The following is a 9262-nucleotide window of genomic DNA, read 5'->3' on the forward strand; positions in this document are numbered from 1 at the left end:
CTGGCTTGGATTTTGCAAAGAGGTTGAAGAAAAAGCAAGTGGAGGATGGAAAGCTCCGGGTAGGGAATGTGGTCAACGTGGGTGGAGCGGAGGGCAGTAATAAGGAAAGAGAAAGTTACGCTGTGGGGTAGGTTTTCAAGACCACAGGAGCTTGGGTGCCCAGCTAGAAAAGCTGGCGGCTGGTGTGGGGACTCTGATCCACAAAAATTGTAAGCAGGGGAACACCAAGGCTTATCCCCCACCCCCATCTATTCATTCCAACAGAGGTGACATTGGGTCCCTACCATCAGACTCCTGGGAGGGGAGTGAAGATAAGATTGGGCCTTTATCAGAAGGAAGTGTGCGGTTTGGAATGAGCTTCAAATTTTTATTGATTACCCCATAGTAACAACCAGCAACCGTCCCAGGGAGGCCCTCTTTTAAATATCTTTGCTTGTAGTTGCTCACTCAACAGCCCTTTGAGATAGGAATTTTATTTTGCACATGAAGGGGGAAAAAAAAGACAAATAGAAATCAAGTAATCTGCCCAAAGCAAAGCCAGGTACTTTGTGAGAGGCTGGGATTTGAACCCAGCACTATGGTTTTTGATCCAGGCATTATGGCTCTAGGCATCATATTCTATTTAAATCAAAGCTTCGTAAACTTTTTCTATTTGGGACCCCTTTTTGCCCAAGAAACTTTTAGGCAACTGGGGATATGTAGATACATTAATTACTTTTCTGTTGCTGTGACAAAATGCCATAGCCAAAAGCAGCTTAAGGAAGAAAGGTTTATTTTGGGTTATGGTTCCAGGGGGTTAGAGTCCATATGGTAGTGGAAGACATGGAGGAGCAGGAGCAAGAAGCTGGCTGATCACAAGTTCATTTGCAGGGGCGGGGCGGGGTGGGGGAAAAGGGGAGATGAGAAGGAAGGAGGAGAGCAAATGTAGGAAATGCAATCAAGTTATAAACTCTCAAAGCCAGCTCCCAGTGATGTACTTCCTCCAGGAAGGCTGCACCCCCAAAGGTCCCATAACCTCCCCAAACAGCGCCACCAACTGGGAAACAAGTGTCCAAATACACGAGCCTTTGGGAGACATTTCTTTTTCTTTTTTCTGAGACAGGGTTTCTCTGTGTAACAGCCCTGGCTGTCATGGAACTCACTCTGTAGACCAGGCTGGCCTCAAACTCATGGAGATCTGCCTGCCTCTGCCTCCCAAGCGCTGGGATTAAAGGTGTTGCCACCACCACCGCCGGGCTGGGGGACATTTCCTACTCAAACCACTACAATAGGTACATAAAATAGAATAAACATTTACTGACAATTAATCATGAAGAAATCTGTTTTATGGCCAGTGAGATGGCTCAGCATGTAAGGTACTTACCACCAAGTTTGATGCCCAGGACCTACATGGTAGAAGGAAAAAAATTGGTTCCCTCAAATTGCCTCTAATCTCAACATATGTGCTGTGGCACACACATCCTTCTCCATCGATGTCACTGATGATTGTAATGGCATATTTTCTTTCTTATTTTTTCTGATGTGGGGGTCTCATTTTGTATCTCTGGCTTGCCTGGAACCCACAGAGACCCATCTGCCTGTGCTTCTATAGGGATTAAAGTGACACTACCCAGCAGAGTATGTGCAGAATTTTAAAAATGATACCCAACCTTTTATTGTCATTTTTTTTGTATTTTTATATTTTTTGAGAGTTTCAAATACACATATATTTTGATCAAGTCCATCTCCCATACCTCCCTCCAATTCCTTCTCTACCACCTCCCCTGCCCCCACACTGTTCCCTCTAGATTTCATGTAATGTGTGAACTCTCTTTCAAAACCATTGAGTCGGGGCTGGAGAGATGGCTCAGCAGTTAAGAGCACTGACTGCTCTCCTGGAGGGTCTGGGTTTGATTCCCAGCACCCACATACCAGTTCACAACCATCTTCCAGTTCTATGGCATCTGATGTTTTTGACCTCTGTGGGCACCTAGCACTCAAGTGGTACAAAGATACACATGCAGGTGAAACACCCCTAAACATTGGAAAAAAGAAATACTGAGTTCACTTAGTGTTGCCAGTATGTGAGTATGTATACGATCGTCCACTGGAGAGTGGGTAGCTTCTCGAGGGCTGCATCCCCAAAGAAAACTGACTGCCCGTCTCCCAGCAGCCGCCACCTGCCAATTGCTTTTAGCTTTCTGACCTCCTCCCCTCTCCATGCCGGGATTTCGTGTGGCTTGATCTTGCAGAGACCCCACTGTGTGTTCAAATGTGCAACTGTCTCGCTGGAATCAGAAAATACTGTGTTGCTGTAGTCACCCATTGCCTCTGGCTTCTACGATCTTTTTGCCTCCTCTTCTATAATTCCTGGACGTTGGAGGAGGGGGTTGGATATACATGTCCCGTTTAGTGCTCAGCCTGCAAATTGACGAGTTTGGGGTCCCTGTGTTAATAACCATCAACTGCAAAAAGCAGCTTCTCTGACGGGGGTTGAGTGAGGCACTAATCTATAGGGATAACAGTAAGTCTCTAGGAGTCATTTTAATACTGCGTCCATTTAGCAGAATAACAGTAGTAGCTTCTCTCTTGGGGACTCTGACCTCCTTAACCATGGGTTCTTCACACCGCTAATGGTGCCAGGCATGAGTTCTGTCTTGTGGAGTGGCCTTCAATTCAATCAGAAAGTGGTTACTCCCAGAACATTTGGGCCACTGTCGAACCTGTGAACACATCTAACCAGACTGTTCCTTTTTTTTTTTTTTTTTTTTTTCCTCAATTGTAGTTCACAGGGTTCACAGCTGGGAAGACTGATGATTACTTTTCTTGGTATCTCGTTTGAGTTTCTTAGGAAAGCTATGAAGTAGTTGCTGTTATTCTATTTACTTCTATTTATTTATTTATTTATTTATTTATTTATTTATTTATTTTGGTTTTTGGAGACAGGGTTTCTCTGTGTAGCTTTGGTGCCTGTCCTGGATCTCACTCTGTAGACCAGGGTAGCCTCGAACTCACAGAGATCCACCTGGCTCTGCCTCCTGAGCGCTGGGATTGAAGGCGTGCGCCACCACTGCCCAGCTTCTATTTACTTTTTTAAACATTGAGATGTGGACAGTTATGTGACGTCCCTGAGGCCATTCACTTTAGTAAATCATGAAGGTTTGGATCCAGGCCTGCTTCCCTCCTCAGTCTGCTCTCAGCCCCAGGAATCCCATTTGTACTTTTTAAAATATTGGAACCTACGTGTGTATGACAAAAGTACAGGTTTTATTGGATATTTAGATATTTTGATGACGCTGGTGGTAGTGTATTTTTTTGAGACAGGGTCTCACTATGTAGCCCTGAAACTTACTATGTAGAACAGGCTGGCCAAATACTCAAAGATATCTGCCTACCTTTGCCTCCTGACTTCTGAGATTACTGGTGACCCAGTTGTATAATTAATTAAAACTTAGAAGAAAAAGTTACACATTTTCACAGATATCATATATAAAATACTATTTTATTTTTTAAAAGATAATTTGTAAAGTCTTCATTTCTGAGTTCTTTTAATATTATTTATTTTACTATTTTTATTATATTTATATTATAACATATACTTTATAATTATATAATTATATTTATTTTTATTATGTATTTTACTACTTTTAATATTATTTATTTTATGTGTATGTATGTGTACATATACTATGGAGATCAGAAGAATTAGAAGAAAGCGTTGAGTTAGAGGCAGTTGAGAGCAGCCCTATGGGTGCTGGAACCAAACCAGGATCCTCTGCAAGAGCAGTAAGTCTTTTTAACCCCTGAAACATCTCTCCAGCTCCATTGTTCATTATTTTTAAGTATGCACATGCATTTGACTAGGGCTGTATGTAGAGTGAGTGCTTCTTATCAATGAAAACACATATCACAGAGGGTCAGACAGAGTTGGGGAGATACCCAGGGGATATGATTTTATTAATTCCAGACCCAGGAGCTCCAATGCCTCTACCCTCTGAGGGCACCAGCACTTATAAGCACACACACACACACACACACACACACACACACACACACACACACACAATCAGAATGCAAGGCCTGGCCTGTGAGATGCCTCAGTGGATAAAGGTGCTTGCCAGCAAGACTCATGACCTGAGTCTGATCCCTGGGACCCACATGGTGGTAGGTGAGAACTCCTGAAGGTTGTCCTCTGACCTCCAATGTGCACTATTTCACACACACACACAACCCTATCAATCAATCAATAGAATCCAAGGCTGAGATTGATTCAAATCCTTGCTCCATAATTGATTTTGCCTTTAAAAAAAAATGGATTGATTCTAAAGGTATCCAAATTGCAGAAATGCAATTTCTTTAACTAGAAAAGAGCTTTCAAAGTTAAAGCATTTCTGTAGTCTGAAGTCAGTGTACCTAATAACTCCTGTCATTTCAAGTCACTGCCAGAACAGTAAAGGAAGCTACAATCCCTCAACCCAATCACCCATGGCAATACTAAAAGGAAAAACAGAGTCGCTAAGTGCCTTAAAACTTCCTAGTAAAACACCACAAAGCTCCCTCACTTCCACTGCCATCCCCCGCCCCCCCAAGGGACAAGGAAATTGGGACACAATTCTTGTCCTGGTGTTCTAGTTGATTCTTGTCCCAACTCTGCCACCTGCAGGACAAGACTAGGAAAGTTGACCGTCCCTCCACAAGCTACTCCAGACCATGAACCCTGATTAGGGCTGTTGCTATATTGCTATGTTTAAGGCTGGCTTCTGGTTCTGGTTGACAGACCTACACACATGCCCATCACAGAAGATGGGTAAAGCTTTCCGAAGAGTTATATAGAACTTGCATCTGGGCCTGGCGAGATGGCTCAACCCCTAAAAGTCTTGCCATAAGCCTGACATGCAGAGCTCCAGCCTGGGACTCAAATAGTGAAAGGAGAGAATTGGCTATCCTCTGACCCGCATGCCCACTCCATGGTTTATACGTGCACACAATAAAGAAATAAATGGAATCATTAAAATTAGGGACTGGAGCCAGGTGTGGTGGTGGCATACGCCTTTAATACCAGCACTGGGGAGACAGAGACAGGTGTATCTTTGGGTTCGAGGCCAGCCTGGTCTACAAAGTAAGTTCCAGGATGCTCAGGGCTACACAGAGAAACCCTGTGTTGAAAAACCAAATATGTATGTGTGGAGGCCCAAAGAGGCTCCCTAGTAAGGCCTTACTCAAGGTCAGAAAGTCTGAGCTTACTTTACTCAGCAGGGCTGCATGATAGGATGATTTGGCCAAGGGCGTGGTTACCAGGTGTTTTGAAGGGTCTACACTTGTTGGTACTTTATACCGCCACCTTCAAAGGGGGAAGTCTTTTGCTCCTCCCTTTGCTGATGTATAAAAAGCCCATCATGATCAAACTCAGGGCGACTGGATTTTGACCCAGGGCCCTCCTAAAGCTATCCTGTGACTCTGTCTTTCTCTGTCTATATTTCTATCTAATACTTCCTCATTCCTCCTCCCAAGAACCCTTTGACAGGTCGGACCTGGGCTCTTACATATGTGTATATGTAATATGTGCATATATGTGTATAGACTGGAGTGATGGCCCAGCAGTTAAGAGTACCATTTGCTCTTGCAGAGGATCGGTTCAATTCCCAGTACCCACAAGATGGCTCACGACCGACCATCTGTTCCAGGGGATCCAATGCCCTCTCCACACAGGGTGCACAGACATACACGCAGGCAAAACACCCATACTCGAAACTGGCAGTTATATACCCTTTCAGCAACTCAATGTCAAATCATAAAAAGCATTTGTCTTTTAGGTTATTAAAAAAAAAAGATGCTAGGAGGTGGTGGTGCACGCCAGGTGGATCTCTGCGAGTTCGAGGCCAGCCTGGTCTACAGAGTGAGCTCCAGGACAGGCTCCAAAAGCTACACAAGAGAAACCCTGTCTCAAAAAAACCAAAAATAAATAAATAAATAAAATAAATAAATAAAAAGAAGAAGAGCAGAACACAGACGGACATTGCAGAGTCAGAATCAGTATCATGGAGTATGAACACTGGTCTGCCTGCAGCGCTGCTGGTCACGCTTCTCAGCTTTGGCAGGTATCATCTTGAGTGCTGACTAGTTTTCTGTCAATGGGACAGAAGCCAGAGTTACCTGGGAAGAGGGACCCTCCATTGAGAAAAATGCCTCCATAGCATTGGCATGCAGGCAAGCATGTGAGGCATTTTCCCTCGTTTGATGGAATGTGGCATTTTCCCTCAGTGATGGAATCTGACCTGAATCTTGTAAGGTAAATAAACTCTTTCCTCTCTACATTGCTTTTAGTCATGTTAGACAGTATCTGAGGCACAAGAGAGGGTCTTTCCTCCAGCTTCACAAGGGAGTGGCCATGAGCCTCTCCGGTGCCAAAATCAACCTCTGCTATGGTAACAGGTGCTTTTCAGGCACCAGCCTCACCCTAAGGCAAACCCAGCCACAGAGCGGAGAAAACAAGAGAATTAGAAAAAGAAAGACTGCTCTCCATAGGTCCAGAGCAATCCTGTTCTGACTGGATCCCAATAAATGGTTGGCTAGAAACAACCATCTCTCTCTCTCTCTCTCTCTCTCTCTCTCTCTCTCTCCATCTTCTGTGATGGGCATGTGTGTAGGCCTGTCAACCAGAACCAGAAGCCAGCCTTAAACATAGCAACAGGCCTAATCAGGGTTCACGGTCTGGAGTAGCTTGTGGAGGGATGGTCAACTTTCCTAGTCTTGTCCTGCAGGTGGCAGAGTTGGGACAAGAATCAACTAGAACACCAGGACAAGAATTGTGTCCCAATTTCCTTGTCCCTTGGGGTGAGGGAAATGGTAGTGGAAGTGAGGGAGCTTTGTGGTGTTTTACTAGGAAGTTTTAAGGCACTTAGCGACTCTGTTTTTCCTTTTAGTATTGCCATGGGTGATTGGGTTGAGGGATTGTAGCTTCCTTTACTGTTCTGGCAGTGACTTGAAATGACAGGAGTTATTAGGTACACTGACTTCAGACTACAGAAATGCTTTAACTTTGAAAGCTCTTTTCTAGTTAAAGAAATTGCATTTCTGCAATTTGGATACCTTTAGGATCAATCCATTTTTTTTTAAAGGCAAAATCAATTATGGAGCAAGGATTTGAATCAATCTCAGCCTTGGATTCTATTGATTGATTGATAGGGTTGTGTGTGTGTGTGTGTGTGAAATAGTGCACATTGGAGGTCAGAGGACAACCTTCAGGAGTTCTCACCTACCACCATGTGGGTCCCAGGGATCAGACTCAGGTCATGAGTCTTGCTGGCAAGCACCTTTATCCACTGAGGCATCTCACAGGCCAGGCCTTGCATTCTGACTATATATATATATATATATATACATATACATATACACACATATATATACATACATATATACATATATATACATATACATATATACATACATACATACATATATATACATATATATATACACACACACACATATATATCTGTGCTTATAAGTGCTGATGCCCTCAGAGGATAGAGGCATTGGAGCTCCTGGAGCTGGAGTTAACAAACTCATATTCTCTGGGTATCCCCCCAACTCCAGCTGGGCATTCTAAAATGAACCAGTAGGTGGCACTCACTTATTTCTTATCCATATCAAATTAGTGTTCAACTCTGCCTGGCCCTCTGTGATACATGTTTTCGTTGATAAGAAGCATTCACTCTACATACAGCCCTAGTCAAATGTACCTCACACTTCTGTCTATAAAGGAAGAACCTGGGGGCTGGAGAGATGGCTTAGCAGTTAAGGGCACTGGCTGCCCTTCTAGAGGTCTGAGTTCAATTCCTGGCAACCACTCGTTGGCTCACAACTATCTAGAATGGGATCTGGTGCCCTCTTCTGGCCTGCAGGCATACATGCAGGTAAATAAATAAACCTTTAAAGAATCTGGTTCCTTGCTTGTTAATGTAGACTTCTGGGTCCCTCTGCTGTTGTGACCCACTAGGTCTTGTGACTGCTAGTCCTGGAAATGTACTGTTGAGGCAAGCACTTCCAGGTGATCTCATGGAGCAGCACCCCACTCCGAGAACATTCTGGGGAGGAATGCAGTTGTGGTGCCAGGTTTTAAGATGGATTAATAGCCACTGCTTACTGGGACCTCACATTATTTGCTGAGCTCTGTGCTAGTGTTTTATTAAGATGCAATTCTTCACACACCATGAGGCAAATGTATTGTTTTACCACTTTACACAGGGAGAAAGGGAAGCACACAGGATTCAAGTAATTGTCACAGAGTCACGCAGCATGTAAATATTGGCACTGCGATTTAAATTAGGTTTCCATAGTGGCTGGGTCTGCATTCTCAGCAAATGCAAAGGTGGGTTTTGGGGGTTCTCCAGCTAATCTCTTTCATGTGTGAAAAGGCCTTAGGACTCCGTGTACTAAACCAAGCTTCAGGCCAGATTCCTCCTGGGGCTTGAGTTGCAGAGCAGCATGGAGTCACAGAATAACACCAGAGAAGGGAAAGGCAGACTTTACTCTGGTTCTTGTGTATTCCTTACTAGGAGGATGAGGCAACCTCCTCCCCGCCAATTTCATTCATTAGAAAACAAGATTCTGAGCCCAGGGTGTTCTCTGAGGACAGTCTTCTGAATGACTTGAAGAACCAGGCATGGGGCTGTATGCCTGTAATGCCAGCTCAGGGGAGTCTGAGGTCAGCTTGGGCTGCAGAGGGAGATTCTGACTCAAAAAGAAGAAAAAGGAAAAGATTTATTTCCAAATGAAAGTTCTTAGCCCTATACCCAGACTAAGTGAGTCAGACCCTTCAGTACTGGGGACCAGGAGACCTTCCCCTTTAGCAAATGCCCTGACCAAGCTCCATGTTGGAGAACGGGTGGAGCAGAGGCGTTCTGTGTGTTCTGACCCAGATGCTCTATGATTCTTAGCCTTGGAGGTCTGACTTCTTAGGTGAATGCCTTAACTAAAAGTTAAGTTATGAAAACACTGCTTCAGACAGGCTCTGCGAGCTATTTTAAAGGGACAAGGGACAGGAAAAACCTTGGATTTGAGTGTGTGCATGTGCAGAAGACCTGGTACGTGTTAAGAAGGTAGTCCAGGCTGACCTCAGACTTGATATATGACCTGTGTCGGGTCATCTTCCTCTCTCTACCTCTCAAGGGCAGGTTATAGATGTGCATCAACATACCTGGCTTGAGCATTTCTCAATGTACAAGACTGTTGAGGACCCCATTTTCAGTTTAACTTCACATGTTCAGAAGCTAATATCTAC

The sequence above is a fragment of the Peromyscus californicus genome, unplaced genomic scaffold (assembly GCF_007827085.1).
Source record: "Peromyscus californicus insignis strain IS unplaced genomic scaffold, ASM782708v3 Scaffold_3__1_contigs__length_106647218, whole genome shotgun sequence".
NCBI lineage: Eukaryota > Metazoa > Chordata > Mammalia > Rodentia > Cricetidae > Peromyscus > Peromyscus californicus.